Source organism: Echinops telfairi, unplaced genomic scaffold (genome assembly GCF_000313985.2).
Source record: "Echinops telfairi isolate 266 unplaced genomic scaffold, ASM31398v2 ScPeMD7_7400;HRSCAF=8409, whole genome shotgun sequence".
NCBI classification, from domain to species: domain Eukaryota; kingdom Metazoa; phylum Chordata; class Mammalia; order Afrosoricida; family Tenrecidae; genus Echinops; species Echinops telfairi.
In genome coordinates, this window is record NW_022111300.1 from 39,783,591 (window position 1) to 39,800,811 (window position 17,221).

The 17,221-nt window shown below is 40.9% G+C and overlaps 1 protein-coding gene across 1 annotated transcript in view; it reads left to right on the top strand.

Moving 5' to 3' along the window:
* Positions 1 to 17,221, top strand: part of LOC101652384 (netrin receptor DCC) — a 363,431-nt gene that overhangs the window by 246,718 nt on the left and 99,492 nt on the right. The window lies entirely within an intron of this gene.

Consider the following 17,221-nt stretch of genomic DNA (forward strand, 5'->3'; position numbering starts at 1 on the left):
TCCATGGTCCCCGGACAAAAAGTAGGATGTAAACACCTAATTTAGGTCATATAATTTGAGAATCTGTTCCTAACCCTTGTATTCTGTTGATGTTGTTAATTGCTGCCTGGTCTTCCATGATTGGTTTGGAATGGAACCATTGTGATCCACAAGGTTTTCTTCCCCCCCCCCCCCACAGGAATTATATCCTTTATTGACTAGCTTACAAATTAGCTCAGTAAGCAGAGACAGGAATCCTTTTTAAAAAAATCATTTTATTGGGGGCTCATACAATTCTTATCACAATCCATACATCTATCCATTGTGTCAAGAACCTATGTCCATTTGTTGCCATCATCATCTCAAAATATTTGACTTCTACTTAAGCCCTTAATATTGGTTCCTCATTTCCCCCCCTCCCTCATGAGCCCTTCATAATTCATAAATTGTTATTCTTTTGTCATATGTTACACTCTCCAAAGTCCCCGCCCCCTTCTCTGTTATCCATCCCCCAGGGAGGAGGCTATACGTAGAGTCTTGTAATCGGTTCCCCCTTTCCACCACATATTCCCTCCACCCTCCAGGCATCGCTACTCTCACCACTGGTCTTGAAGGTGTCATCTGTCCTGGATTCCCTGTGTTTCCAGTTGTTATCTGTACCAATGTACATCCTCTGGTCTAGCCAGATTTGTAAGGTAGAATTGGCATCATGATAGTGGGGGCAGGGAGGAAGAATTTAAGAACTAGAGGAAAGTTATATGTTGCATCGTTGCTACCCTGCACCCTGGCTGGCTCATCTCCTCCCCACAACCCTTCAGTAAGAGGGTGTCCAATTGCCTACAGATGGGCTTTGAGTCTCCACTCTTCACTCATCCTCATTTACAATGATATAGGTTTTGTTGTTGTTGTTGTTGTTTGGTGCTTGATACATGATCCCTTCAACAGCTCGTGGTCACACAGCCTGGTGTGCTTCTTCCATGTGGGCTTTGTTGCTTCTAGGCTAGATGGCCACATGTTTATCTTCAAGCCTTTAAGACCCCAGATGCTATATTTTTTGATAGCTGGGCACCATCAGCTTTCTTCACCACATTTGCTTATGTACACATTTTTCTTCAGTGATCGTATCGGGAAGGTATGCATCATGGAATGCCAATTTAATAGAACAACATGTTCTTGCATTGAGTAAATACTTGAGTGGAGACCCAATGTCGATCCACAAGGTTTTCATTGGCTGGTTTTTTGTTTTTGCAGTAATCACCAGGCGTATCTTGCTCATACTGTTTAGGCTGGAAGCAATGCTTGTTCTGCCTCTGTGGTGCACTGGGCAGGCATTGAGCCCTGGGCTTCCACATGGAAGGCCTTCATTCTACCACTGAGCCCCCTCAGCCTTAACCCGTTTTAGAATTTCTGTGAATGCAACCAGTTAATAAGCTCCTGTATTATCAAGAAGTGGAACCTAAAAGGCATTGACATAGGCTCACCCAGTTTAAAGGACTTTGTCTTTCCTCAATAGGGTATTGAGGCAAAGTACTTAACACTACACCTGCCATTTTACACCTCAATGGATTTAATCTCATGAATAGGCAGAATGCTAATTGTTTCCAATTTCAGGGGAATTGGGTTTGCTAGGCATCTAGTCATGCTTGGATTTCGTTAATGTCATGCAGATTTTGCAGGGTTTGGATCACAGCAGCCAGGCCACTGTTGGAAAAAATTGAAACCTTTAACACCTTTTGATGGGAGCTGTTTAATTGAAAATTAAAACCCACTTTTTACCCAAGGATTGTGTAGAGTTTCATCTCAGGCTGTTATTCCTCTGTTTGCCACACACTCTAGTCAAAGCTCTTCTCTCCCGTGCTTTTTCTCTGGTCCAACACTTGACAATTCTAGAAATTATGACCTTGGTGAAAACGTGGAGAGTATTGTGCTTTTAATGACGTGTTAAGATGCCTATTGGATTCCCAGCAAGCAGTTTTTGTGTTTTAATGAGTAAGTCAGACAGAATAAAACATACTCAGGAATTAATGTGGCTCATGGTAGAAATGTAGGCTCTTCAGGTCTATAAAGGTGGATGTTCTTGTTACTACATGCTCATATAAAATATGATGGACAGATTCTTCTTTTTTTTTAATCATTTTATTAGGGGCTCATACAACTCTTATCACAATCCATACGTACATCAGTTGTGTAAAACACACTTGTGTATTCATTGCTTTCATCATTCTCAAGACATTTGCTCTCCACTTAAGCCCCTGAAATCAGGTCCTCATTTTTCCCCTCCCTCCCCGCCCTCCCCTTCCTCATGAACCCTTAATAATTTATAAATTATTATTTTGTCATATCTTGCCTTGTCCAATGTCTCCATTCACCCACTCTTCTGTTGTCCATCCTCCAGGGAGAAGGTCACATGTAGATCCTTGTAATCAGTTCCCCCTTTCCAACCCACTCTCCCTCTATGCTCCCAGTATCGCCACTCACACCACTGGTCCTGAAGGGATCATCCACCCTGGATGCCCTGTGTTTCCAGTTCCTATTTGCACCAGTGTAAATTCTCTGGTCTAATCAGACTTGCAAGGTAGAATTGGGATCATGATAGTGAGGGGTGGATGAAGCATTTAGGAACTAGAGGAAAGTTGTATCTTTCATCGTTACTACATCGCACCCTGACTGGCTCGTCTCCTCCCCCAGACCCTTCTGTAAGGGGGTTCCAGTGGCCTACAAATGGGCTTTGGGTCTCCACTCCACACCGCCCCTCCCTCATTCACTATGATAAGATTTTTTTGTTCTGATGATGCTTGATACCTGATCCCTTCAACACCTCATGACCACACAGGCTGCTGTGCTTCTTCATGGGGGCTTTGATGCTTCTTAGCCAGATGGCTTCTTGTTTATCTTCACGCCTTTAAGACTACAGACGCTATATCTTTTGATAGCCAGGCACCATCAGCTTTCTTTGCCACATTTGCTTATGCACCCATTTATCTTCAGCGATCATATCAGGGAGGTGAGCCCACAACGAGATGATTTTTTGTTCTTTGATGCCTGATAACTGATCCTTTCAGCACCTCGTGATCACACAGGCTTGTGAGATTCTTCCATGTAGGCTTTGTTGCTTCTGAGCTAGATGCTTATAAGACCCTCTGTAGTACTACAGGATGTCACACCTCACTGTGAACATTAGCCAGATCTTGATGGACATTTGCCACATCTTGATTTTCTGTCCTCTTCTACATTCCTGGACTCTGACTGCTCAATCTTCTTTCTAAAACATACAAGGTTCTCTATGTCCTCTAGAATGAAGTCAGCCAGGTACTATCACCCCTTGCTACTGGACCCTAAAGTCCCATTTTGAGCCCCATCACTGGTACTTCACTCACACTCAAGTCATCGTCTACCCACAAAAGTTCACACATTTCAATGGGGGGAAAATGCATTTTAACAACTTCTCGCTCTCAATGCTCTTATAGCAGCCATTCTCTCCATCTTAGCAATGCTTTCTCTGTTGCTCTAAGTAACAGACTCTGATCTTTCAAAAGACTCTCTGCCTAATTCTTCCGTTTTTCCTGGTGAACTTTTCTTATCTTTCAAGTATTTTATTCATGCATTGGCCACACCACCCAACTAATTTTTTGCTCCATTGCCCATTTCTTATAATTTTCTTTTAAAATTCCCAACCTTCTGGCCAGACAGACATTCAGGGCAAGGACTGGTCTGATTCATACTCTCTTACCTCTGCCTTTCTGCAGCCCAATTCTCATTTAGAAATGATCAGATTAGGTGTGTCCAATAAGTGTTTGTGAACTTGAATTATGACACAGAGGGGTGAGCCAGAAATGTAGACATGACCATCAAAAGAATGAAAAGCAGAGACTAGACCTGGCATAGAGTCCTGCTGAGGGCTGTGGATGAACATGTTATTGATCTTGGCAAAGAAACCAACAAAGCAAAACAAAACAAAATGGAAGGGTTTTTTTTTTTTTTTTCAATACAGAAAAAGATATATTCAGTATTTGCTTACTAAAACAGCACTAAATAGAAAGCAACCCAATCTCTGTGAGTCCGGGAATGGTGGCTTCATTGTTACATAATTCTGGCCACAAGTGCCAGAATTCCATGTGAGTAAAAAATTGCATTTTACCAACTACTTGTAATTCCGCATATAGAAAAAAGAAAATGAAAAGTAGCGGGTGCTTGATGAGTTTTGGTATTTCTTTTCTTTTTTTAGTTTTGTATTATTATTTTTTAAATTGTAGATGTCCTACTGTGACGGTTAATGACTGAGTCTTCAAAGTTTGCTAGAAGCCACCCAAAATTCAACAGTTGTTCTCTCTTTCATTGGAGACAAGAATGGTAACAAAAAGCAAAGGTTCCAAGACATGATTAGTCCAGAAGCCAAATGGACACGTTGAAACACAGCCTGGTCTAGCTACATGGTGCAGGCTGCCCTTCCCAGAGGCTCTGAGCAGCATCGCACTAAAGGTCCTGGGGAGAATGGGAGGAAAATGGAGAACACAATCCAAAATCATAAATAACAATAACAACAGATTTACTAATTTGACCGAGACTGGTGGAATTCATGAGACACACCTAGAACTTGGAACTGAACCCAGTCGTAGGAATCCCCTTGAAGCCAAACAAGAGACCATCCTATAAAGTGAACAGCAACACCCACAGGTCACCAAGAGTCACTTGCTTAACACAAAGTTCAGAAACAGGAAGGGGCACAAATGGTTGAATGGGGAACTCAGGGTAACCCAGGTGAGAAGAGGGTTGGTACACTAAGAGCATCGTAACTCATGTGACAAACACACTGCGTAGAAATGGTTTAATAGGAAACTAATTCGCTCGGGGAACAACCACCCAAATGGCAGTAAAATGGTGAACAACAGCAACAGAAAATGCAAGTGTTTACAATCAGGGGATTTTTCAAATGTGCAGTGTGACGAGAGCTGCACTCATCTTTGACAACATGGTGATATCTACAGACCCAGCAGTGTGCAGGGCTGGACAGGAAAAAGACAGAGGTACTGATTCAAGGGTCCACCTGAAAAAGCAAGGCGTCAACAGTATAGATAGAACAAGAAATGAACACTCCCAGCCCACCTAAAGAATATTACATGCTAAGTCAGGTGGTACCATCTGCATAAATATGGCAGAGGGTTTAAATGGGAGGAAATATAAATAGGAGTAGAAATGAGTTCTTAAGCTCTCAGTGTAAGGGAATCCAGGACAGATGAACCCCTCAGGACCAGTGGTGAGAGTGGCGATACGGGGAGGGTGCAAGGAGGGTGGGGTAGAAAGGGGGAACAGACTACAAGGATCTACATATAACCTCCTCCCTGGTGGACAGAGAGCGGAGAAGCGGGTGAACAGCAACATCGGATGGTGTAAGATATGACAAAATAATAATAATTTATAAATTATCAAGGGTTCATGGAGGAGGGGGGAGCGGAGAGGGAGGGGAAAAATGAGGAGCTGATACCAAGGTCTCAAGTAGAAAGCAAATGTTTTGAGAATGATGAGGGCAACAAATGTACAAATGTGCTTGACACAATGGATGTATATATGGATTGTGATAAGTGGTATGATCCCCCACTAAAATGATTTTTTTTAAAGATCATAGTGTAGACTTTAAATATATGCATAGGATTTGAATGAACACAAATGATTGCAGGCGTAAAGCTTAGTTAAAACTTATTTTGAGAAATCCCCAAATAGGAGTATCAGGTAGCCAAGAAGTTGGTCAAATATTGAGGATTTCAGATTAGATTCCAGGAAAATCTAGAAGCCTTTTTCTGGATGAGTATCCTGCGGTAGGGAAATGAATTAGTGAGAGGCTTTTCTTATTCCTCTTTCCCCTGGTGTAGCAGTTAGAAGCCTACTTTTCAATGCATTATGGGCCAACTGTCAATATGGTTATTGGTCTACATATTATGCTTCCTGAATCCAGAGTCCTTCAAAAACCCATTTGCCATAAAATACTGATAGGGATTATTCCTGCTTGGTGAGAGAGGGATAAACTAAAGATCTGAAATAGGAATGGGACCCTAGGATTTATCATCTTCAAAGAGCTACCCCAGCCTTATTTATTTACTTCTTCCACACCTTTCCTGAACTAAGCTCCGTCATTTTTCCCAGTGGACTACAAATGAAACTATTTCGTTTCCTTTTTAAGAGAAGTAAAGCCATCCCCTCAAGCCAGACATCACACCTTTAGACCCTCACAGCGGGGTTAGCTCTGAGATGGTGCTCTAATCTCTGCTCCACCCCCTTGTCCCCATTTATCTCCAAATGGTACAACCATCATCACCCGTGTCAGGCTGATTCAATCACGTAAAACATAGACTTGGAAATACCATTTGATTTTTCTGAGACACAATTTACTTATCTGTAAAATAGGGCTGATAATGCTGGCCTTGTGGACTCATAGTAAATATTAGCCTCATCTAATTTATAGAAAATTCTCTCCAACCGATTTGTTCCTCACATTCAGGAAGAATAATCTTTCTAACAGTATTAATGGAGTCAGTTCTTCCAATACTATTAACTGAGCCAGAATACACTTTCTAACAGTATAGTCAGTGGAATTCTATACTCTACAAAATGATTTCTAGATTTTGGTAGGGCATGTAGGGAATGTATCATTTGGCCTTGGCTTGTCTTTCTGAGCTCAGCTTCCTCGACCTTCTGTCTTATATATTTCCACATTTTCTGTAATGTCATCTCATCTGAGAAGCCTCTCATCATTTTTCTAGGCAGAATTAGTGTGTTGTTCTCCCTTCCCATTGTGCCACTTGCTTATTTATGGGGATTACTACATTGTTCTAATTACCCCCTTACATCTGTTCCTCTGATTAAAGTCTGAGCCTTTCGCATAGTCTCTTATATCCCTAGAGCCTCAAACAGTGAATCCACTCTACAGATTTGAGTGGATGGAGCATGGATGGACACATGAATGAAAAGATGCCGAGTAAACAGGGTAGCTATGTTTTACATACTAGCAATACTGCTAAAGGTAGGTTCATACACCACTTTTTGCATATTGCAGCTGCGACTTCCAGACATAAAGTCAGCGAGAGAAACAAAAAGCTTGTCACTCTCATCTGCCACTGTTTTCTGTGATGCTCAGCAAGCAAGTTCACATCTGCTTTTTGCATAAGTTTGTAGACCACACAGGTGATGGATAGGCGTTCATGGGCCATTCAGTGATTCTTAGGAACAGTTGTCCTTTTATGAGGCCAGCCACCAGTGATTGCCTCATCCTCCAGGTTTTATTTTGGCAAATATACTAGCTCTTGGGAAGAACCAGTCATATCAATTCCCCATCGACTACTATAATATGATGTCATTATATCATATATCAATATGATGTCTGTAATATTATTAGTGGTCAGTTTTGTTTTTGATGATGTCAAGAATCTAGTTGTTCCAATTAAATATGAATAATAATTGCAATAATACACATATTGAGCTTTAAATGTGTGGAAAGATATGTCATGAGTGAGCATCCCCCTGAGAAATAAATCTCTAATTTGTGCAGACATTTGATTCCTCTGATAGTTGCTTTTTGAGCTTTTTTCAGTGTCCCTTATGAGAAAATGTTGGGAAAAAATGGCCACCAATAGACTCCATAGGCATAGCTAATGGGAAATACACACACACACACACACACACATCATTATATATAATTATTTTATGTTCCATGAACTATTACTATCTTTAAATTCAATTTTCAATGAATTTTTGAAGTCCTCTCGTGTGTATGTGCATATATCACCCTTTAAAGTATATTGATTTTATTAATAGTTATATGATTACTCTATCCATGACATTTATGTGTGAAATTATGATGTCTAAGGACTCATAAAATGAATTGACTTATCAGCAAGAGTCTGGGATTTTCATATTTCGTGGCTATAAATGTAGAAATTAACCCCCCACAAACTATCCTGCAGGGTTAAGGAAAACATGGACAATGGCGCACCTGACTCTCGCACACAGTTGCTGACGTTATACGCCACTTAACAAATAAATCCCTGCCCAGAAACTTTGCAAAGGTGGCAAATATAACCACAACTTTTAAAGTAGGGAAGGCAACAAAGATTTATCCAGTCATGAACTTCTTTGTAGAGTAGGTGCTATGAGCTGCCTGTACTTACTGACCAAAGTAGATGTACTTTCTTCCAGTCAACACACACTATTTTTAGTGCTTATATGAAAACAATATGGTGAACCTTAGCAAAGGGGCAACTGAAAACACTGAGAAGAGTTCCCTGGCTCTTTCCCATTAGCATATGTCTGCAATATCCTATTGTTGTTGATTGTTGCCTGCTCTTTTTTGTATTCTGGATATCCTGATGCCTTGGTTTAAAGTCAGCGGTATTTTCAATTGCATAGCAAATTGATCTGAGACGCTCGTCCACTTTGCCAATACCTCAAAAGACCTATATGTTGGACAGTAAAACTATATTCATATGACCTTAAGAGATATTTTTTATTCACTGCTATATAAGTCACCAAAGCCCGTGCAATTCCTGTCATTATCTCCAGAATTGTTTTCAGAGAATCAGTTTTAATATCTACATGACATCTAAGTGGCCTGCATCCTTGGAAAGATATATATCGAACATTTGTCAGATGAATAATTTTCTTGACGATGGGGTCAATGTTTTCTTCTAGAAATTGATGTCATTCTTAGGACCCTAAGTTTTAGGACCCTGAATTTTCTCCCTTCAATACATATGAATGAAAGAAAAGCCTATCATTTCCAAATCAATGTTTCTTCATGTCTTTAGCAGATTCCTTTTTGATTCCTTCTTCCCTGAATCTATAAACATTCATATTAAAAAATGCAGACACTACAATTCAAAGTCCCAGTTAAGTCCCAGTAGGTGCTGAAGTTTTTCATCATAGAAAATATGTCCCATCTACTCCAAATAGGGCTTAACATATTCACTTTTCTATTTCTCAGACACACATACATATGCGAGTATTCATGTACCCACACGCTAAAAATCTAGAAACAATCTAGAAATAGACTGTTAGTAAGAACAAGAACACGGAGAACTAATTTCATAATATTAATAACATGTTTGTACAGATAAGTAGCATATACTAATGTACCCCAATTCATAGGCTACCTTAATCAGGCATTGAGAAAAGAATAAGTGTAACACTGTGGTCAACAAGGAGGGTACAACAAGGTTCACACTTCCCAATAGAGATCCTGTCACTTCTCCTCATATTGGCACTGCTATAGGCGCCATTGCCCCCAAATATATGTTACATACTCCCCCAAATGAAGAGAAGGGTCCTTATGAGGCTCATTGCTCAGAGGTGAAAAGTCGCTCCTTAAACAACTTCACGATTTGTAATGATTTTTGAAAATCATTGACAATCAAGGAGTATGAAATCTCAGATGCAGGTCTCTTTAAACCAATACTGCACCCACTGCCTTTCAGTCAATTCCGATTTGCAGCTTCCCTATAACAGGGAACTGCTCCCAAGGGTTGCCAGGAATGAAATGTTTCCCTGATCAGAGAGACTCATCTTTCTCTCACAAAGGGGCTGCTAAATTTGAACCACATTTTGCAGCCCCAAAGGAGCTCCCATTGGCATAGGGGTTATAAGTTGGGCTGCTATCCTCAAGGTCAGAAGTTCAAAACCACCAGCCACACTTCAAGAGAAAAATGAGGCTTTCTGCTACCATAGAGAATTACAGTCTTGGAAACCGACAGGAGCAGCTCTACCCTGTCTATTGGGTTGCCATGAGTTGGAATCAGGTTGATAGCAGTGTAGTTTTAGATCTATTTATTTTACACAACTCTATTTCTATAATCAGTTTTTCCTGGCTACAAAACTTAAATACAAATAGAAAACATTTGTCTTAACTACTAAACATTAGCACAGGTAGTTTTTTTTTAAATTATTGTTACTATTAACAAAATTATTAGGGTGAAATCCTAAATTGGACAAATAATACAGAATTTCACTATTTGTTAGCATTTTAATTCTTAAAGTAATATGGTATTCTTCTATACACTTTCTAAAATAAACCCATATTTTCAGTCTCATGTTCTATCGCTGTATCACTGGAGCATTATAATTTTACTAACTCAGATTTTTTTAAAAGACACTATCCATTCCAGTCCTTTGAGTCCTGTTCAGATACATTTTCAAACATGGATGCACTTAAATTATATGTCACTCCGGTTATATTTACACACTATGCATTTATTTAATGTAGAATGTTTAATTTTGAAAATATAATTAGTATGACTTAGGATAGAATGCAAAAAATAATCCAGGGGATCTCAGGGAAATATATGTTGTTGAGCATATAACATGTAAGTTTGGAAATAATGCATTTTGTATTTCTTTGTAGTTTTTAAGTACCAGATAAATGAAAATAAAATGTAACTAAGCCGAATAATAATTTTATGGTAATAATAGTAAAAATAATAAGCACAGCCTTTGAGTTGATTTCAACTCATAGTGACACTATAATGGGTCAGTGATCAGAACCATTTCAAAGGAACAAATGAGACAAAGAATGGTAAAGGTTTCACAATGATTAAAGCCACAATTATTGTTATGCTGTTCACTGATATAGTTATCAAAATAGAAACACAATTAATAATCTTCCAAATTCAAAATCATCACAATATACCTGTGAGACGGACTATTGTGAGAAAAAAAAAAGCCTCAAAGCCTTTCAATGACAGAGCAGTTACAGGTGCAGGAAGGAAAGGTAACTGTGATGAAGAATGCGATGCAAGTCAATTGCAAAGTGAGGACAAATTTGCATCATCTTCAAGGGGGACATCAAGCAGTGAGTGCAAATGTATGTGTTGCCACTGATGTCCCTGAACCTTGAAAAACTACAGAAGCGGGAAGTTAGGTACCCGATCAAAGATTGAACGTAGATGAGACTGGCTGATGTTGGGAGAAAATGCCCCCAAAGACCTACCATTTGAAAGAAGAAAAAAGGCACCAGGGCAGAGGTCATCTAAGGATCAAACCCACTGCTCTCTAGTCCAGTCCCACCCACAGCAACTTGATCCAGGGGTTTCAAGACGATTCAGTCAGTGTGTCAGGAGACCACCTCAGCTCTCTCCCATGTGGTTAGAGCATCCTGCCCACATGCCACCAAAATGCCCCTGGAGAATGAGTTCTTGGGCATAATGCATTTGAGGATTCCAAATTCAACCCTTTGCTTGTGTTGCTAATGAACTTTGAAGGCATATCACCATATCCTTAAGGATTATCTTCCCATTATTTGAAACACAAGTGCAAAGGTTTAGATTCTAATCGCTGTTTTAGAAGATGGATTCCTAAACCATCTTGTCCCTGCTGTTGCACATTCGTGGTTGGCCAAAATGAAATGCCTTTCAAGATTCTCCTTGTGCTTGAGAATGCACCACACACTTTAGATGACCTTTACAAGTCATAATGTTAACACTCTCCCACCCCTCAGCCCACCACACTCCTGTTTCAGTCAATGGAGAAGAGATGGATTGAAACAGCGGCTTCAACATGGGCTCAGACAGAAGAACAGTTGTGAGGGTGGGGAAGGACCTGGCGGTGTTTTGCGCTGTCTTTCATAGGGTTGCTAGGAGTCGGTGCCTAACAAGCTTCCTTTATGAAATATTTTTTACTGTGGGCATTCGCACAAGCAGTCAGATTATATGATGAGCTTAAAGAAGTTCTGGGGGGATTATAACATCTATGATGCCCTCAAAAAAATCCTGGATGAAATGCCACAGTCCAATGTCAAAGGAGTGTGGAACAGATGATGCCCAAATTCATCCGTGTTTTGCAATTTCAGAAACCCACAACTGCAGTTCGACCCCATCTTATTGGGTTGCTGTGAGTCAAATGGACTCGGTGGCAGTGAGATTTTTTTATTTAATTTTTATTTTTTGTTTTCCTCATTGGCTTAGAGCTGACAATGTTACCAGAGCAAACCAAGCTAAGTTGATTTTAGTATTCAATCACAAGTAAACATCAATGAAAATGATGTCCAGTTACTCCTCTCTGATGCTGAAAAATTAATGAATGAAGACGTGATGGAATGAAAGCAGCAGATGGTGGCATTTAAAGTAGCAGAATGGGCCATAAAAACCCCAGAACCAAAAGAGTTTCTGACAAAAGAATAGCTAGCTCGTTAGCCTTTCATCTCAGTGCAGCAAGGATGGCAGAGCTAGCGGAACAAGTTACTAATACGGAGTCATCAAAAGTTATCGGTTGGTAGAGGCCTCAGCTGCTGCAAGGCCAGTTGTGATAAGCAAGCCTCCCTCGATGCCCATGTCAAGAAATTAACTCCAGTGGCAAATCCTCCCTGTCCAGCAAAGGAGTCAAACCCTGAATCTCCAACACCAGGTGCATCTTCTCCCAACACCAGCCCCGTTCGATCCTATAGTAGCGATCTTCTTCTCCATCATCTTTTGCATCATCCAACGATTAATGTAATAATGATGCTTCAGGAATGCTGCTTTCTATATAGGAGACATTGATGGAATGAGGTGTTAACCTTCAACCATGATCTTTTTTTTCTACCTAAACTCTTTTAAGGACTGTTTTGCTGCATGTGCATGTGTGTTTTTATACAATTCTATATGGCTACACACAGAGAGAGTCTCTATTGTTCAGTACATCACTTTACATAGTTACTTTTATTATTATAGCATTGCTATTATGTTTTCAGATGTATGTGGAAATGTTCCTTAAGTGTTCTATGTACATAGAAAGGTCAACTATACAATGTGTGCTAGACAAGCACTTGACTAACTGATGCTACATTAGAACCTTATGCTCCTATTCTGATTCACTAAAATTCTACATAAAGGCAGACTTAGGATCTTCTAGCAGACCTTCATTGTAGTTGAGGATTGCCTGTATGCTTTCCCTGAAGATCTGGACTGTGCCTTAGACACAAAACAGAAACCCAGTGCTATTGAGTCAATTCCAACTCACAGAGAACTGTCCTGTGGGGCTTCCCAGGCTGCAAATCTTCACAAAAGCAGATCGTCACCTCTTGCTTTCCTGGAGCGGGCGGTGGGAGTGGGAAGTACTGACCCCTTGTTAGTAGCTGTGTGATGTAGCCACTGTGCACCAGGGACTTAGATGCAGTGGACACTTGATAATCTTACATGAATGATTATTAATCATGACAAGTTCTATGTTCTACTAATAAACAGAAAAAAAACAAAACCTTAAGAGCTCTGGAATAAGTCAATAGTTGATATGTTCCCATTCAATGACTATGAGTGCCAACCATCTTCCAAAACCTCAACAGTCTTCTATGTCCTTAACCCGCGTTCATAGTCTGAATCACATTAACTGAACACAGCCGATACTTGATCCAGACCAACAGCCAGCCCTAAACTTTGCTTTGCCTTGCAAAGAAGTGGCACCAATGCCCTCTCCTTTCAGTCTTCATCGTCTCCTCACTCGACCACCTTCGGTGCTTGCTAAAAGTAGTGGAAGGATTTGTTTTCTTTTACTTATTATTGTCCAGTGAAAAAATAAATAAACGAATGCTCTAGTAGAGTTTAAAGGAAATACTATAGAGCAGTGGTTCCCAACCTGTGGGTTGCAACCCCTTTGGGGGGGTGTCAAATGACCCTTTCACAGGGGTCACCCGATTCATCACAGTAGCAAAATTACAGGTATGAAGTAGCAACGAAAATAATTTTATGGTTGCGGGGGTCACCACAACGTGAGGAACTGTATAAAAGGGTCACGGCATGAGGAAGGTTGAGAACCACTGCTCTAGAGAATGGAAGACTAGACACACATGAAATTAAATTTTGATTCCCATGTCTTTAGATCAAGAGGTTCCAGCCTCATCAAAACCCCCCGAAAATGGGTTTTGTGTGTTCCTGTTATAGTGGGGCAAGAAATATAAATTACTGTAAATCCAATCTCATTCACTGATGATATCAAGTTCCTGACATGTATCTTCTGTTGGGCATGTCCAGCGTTACTTAGTTTTCTTTTGTGCTTTCAATCTAATTACAACCAACAAACAGTTAGCCCATGTCAATATTTTTGGATTCTGTAGTTAGAAAGCCCACGTTTTAATCCACTCTGCCTTCCTTAGAAAGTAATCTCCAGAGCTCCTTTATTTTAGCCAGTGCTCTGACCAGGATGGCTTCTGATTGTCTTCTACCTATTGAAATTCACAGTGTAATCAATAGGCTCTCTAAATCTAAGGGGTGTTGTACCCGCAGAGCTTTATGTCTAAGTAATATATGGATGTGCTTGTGGGTTTGTTTATGCATCCTCCCACAAACTAACAGGAGAGTTAGAAACTTCATTAAAAAGACATTTGTCAGGATGCTAGAGGAAAAGGAAAATCCTCCAAAGGCTATCTACCTAATTTCCAGCCAATCCAGGATGATTCCCAGCAGGAATCATGTATTGCTTTACTGCCTAAGTGATGGGCTTGTTAGCATCTCTTTTGGCTGACTGCTTTGCAATCTAGTCGGTTGCTTTCTGGTGCTCAAAAAAAAAGTCATTTAAAAATTCATAGAGAATTTCTGTCACACTTGATTTCTTCCAACATTGATCTCGCAAGGTCGTCTGGGCTAAACAGAGTCTCTGCACACCGAAGCCTCCGATGTGTCATAGCCAACCGAAACAAGGTATTTGGAAAAGGTATCGGGGTTGTCTCTATCTGATCCAGTTGACCCAACATTTTGTCATTTGTGTCTTTTCAATTGTTTCTCTCATGGTCCCCCTGCCGCTTCATGAATCTCCATTGTAATACCCACTTTTTCACATAGCCATTTGGCAAGCAGAGGGGAAAGTGCACCATATACACTGAGGATATGAAAAGAGCTGAAGGCTTCATTTGGTCATTCCTTTGATTTTGTTCCTCTCTGAATTGCCACTCAGAATTTGATGCATGAAAATAGCTAAATTTTATTAAAAAAAAGCAAGATCTTATAGTGGATCTAGTCTTGGGGTCTTTAAAAAACAAAGACACAAACTCACTGTCATGGAGTCAGTGCTGACTCATGGAGACCTACTACTTTGAACTGCAAATTTCTTTCCTTCCCTTCCCTGGTCAGACTCTGAAATCAACATCCCTTGTGACTTCTCTGTGCCTCTTATGTTGTGCACAGTGATTGTAGTTTTGACAAAGAACCTTTTACCAGATGATGCTAAAATAGGCAAAGATGGTTTATTCCCAAAGGATTACTGGAAAGGGGGAGGGGGGAGTGTTACTATAGGGGGGGGACAGAAGTCCGTCTGATTTCAACTGCATTGAAGCACAGGGCAGAATGCTCTTGAACGATTAGAGTGAGGGGGTGAGAAAATGCTGGCAGATGCTAAGGAAGGCTTACGCTATGGTGTGCGTCAGTCACGAGCTGTTCATTCTTTGGTTTCCTGAGAAGGGCAAATGAAACGTGTTCCATCTAGATTCTGCAAGGGTTGCTTTGTGAGAGAAGTCGGGGACCTAGAGACAGGAATAAGCCTGGGACATCTGGTCACCTTACAAGTAGGACAGGGTACAATTGCCCCCTGTGAGTTTCAGAGGCTGTAACTGTTTACAGGAGTTGAAAGGCTCATCTTTCTCCCAGGGAGCAAGGGCCTGCACACCTCACTCAGCACCACGTGGCAACCAGGGCCCCTGAAAGGCTATATAGTAAAGTATATTATTAGATACTAACCAAAATGCATACAAATTTAAAATAGGCAGGTGCCAAAAAATAGTGTAGCTTACTAGTACTGCTTTGCGCACTGTGCTTTTAAAAGATCTATCTATATGGGCTCAAATAGACAGCAGCAACTGGCACGATTCTGCAGAAAATTCCAGGGGCGGTGAGTTGAGGTAAATGGTGTTCATGGGGGAGGAATAATCTGAAAAGGAGAGTGGGGATGGTTGCCAATTCAAGAGTAGAATCATGGTTGATCGCATTACGTATAGAAACTGTTGAGTTGCCATACGTTCTGCTGTGTATACCCTCAAGATCAACAACAAATAAACTATTCAAGAAATAGGCAGGTTTCTATCATCAAGGGCTGGCAAGCCATAGGTAACATAATTATTCTATTACGCCTACGTTTTTCTTCTTGGGAACAGTCTGAAGACATTGTATTTCATCCCCCCCGCCCGCCCCCCTTCCTCGGGACAGTGGTACCGCCTTCTGGCACTGGGCTGTTCTATGATCTTTTCTTAGTTGTTCTCCTCAGAAGACCTTCGAGATCGGGACGCTGAGATAACGGTTTCATGGTAACTCGCTGCTTTTGTTTCTGAGGGCTGCTGGCACGCACAGGCGTGGTTTTAAAAGACAGACATGTCTCCTTGGTCCACAGACCTGGAAATGGGAAGTGCCAGTCAAGGTGACAGCAGTGCTGTGCTTTCACTGGGGCAGAAGATTCCTCCTCGTCTCTTTTCACTTCTGGTAACCCTCGCTTTTTCTTGGTGTTCCTTGGCCTTTATATGCAGCTTAAGGACTCTTGATGGCTCTGCTGGTTCAGTCTTGGACTGCTAAGTGTAAGGCTGGCTGTTCTAACTCGCAAACATGGTGGGAGAAAGGTCAGGCTTCTATCTGCTTCCATAAGAATTGATAGCCTTGCTGGGATCTTAAAGGCTTGAAGACAAACAAGCAGCCATCTAGCTGAGAAGCAAAAGGCCTACATGGAAGAAGCACACTAGCCTGTGTGATCATGAGGTATCGATGGGATCAAATATCAAGCATCAAAGACCCAGAAAAAAAATCATATCAATGTGAATGAGGGGGAGGGCAGAGTGGAGACCGAAAGCCCATCTGTAGACAAGTAGACATCCCCTTACAGAAGGGTCACAAAGAAGAGACAAACCAGTCAGGGTGCAGTATAGCACTGATGAAACATACAACTTTCCTCTAGTTCTTTAATGCTCTCCCCCACCCCCACTATCATGATCCCAATTCTACCTTACAAATCCAGCTAGACCAGAGTATGTACATGGGTACACAGGTACAGATAAGAGCTGGAAATACAGGGAACCCAGGACAGATAAATCCCTCAGGAGCAACAATTATAGTAGCAATACCAGGAGGGGAAGGGGATGGTAGGGGGAGAAAGTGGGAACCGATCACAAGGATCTACATATAACCCCCTGCCAAGGGGATGGACAACAGAAAAGTGGGTGAAGGGAGACATTGGTCAGTGTAAGACATGAAAAAATAATAACAATTTATAAGTTATAAAGGGTTCGTGAGAGTGGAAAGGTTAGGGAGGGAGGGAG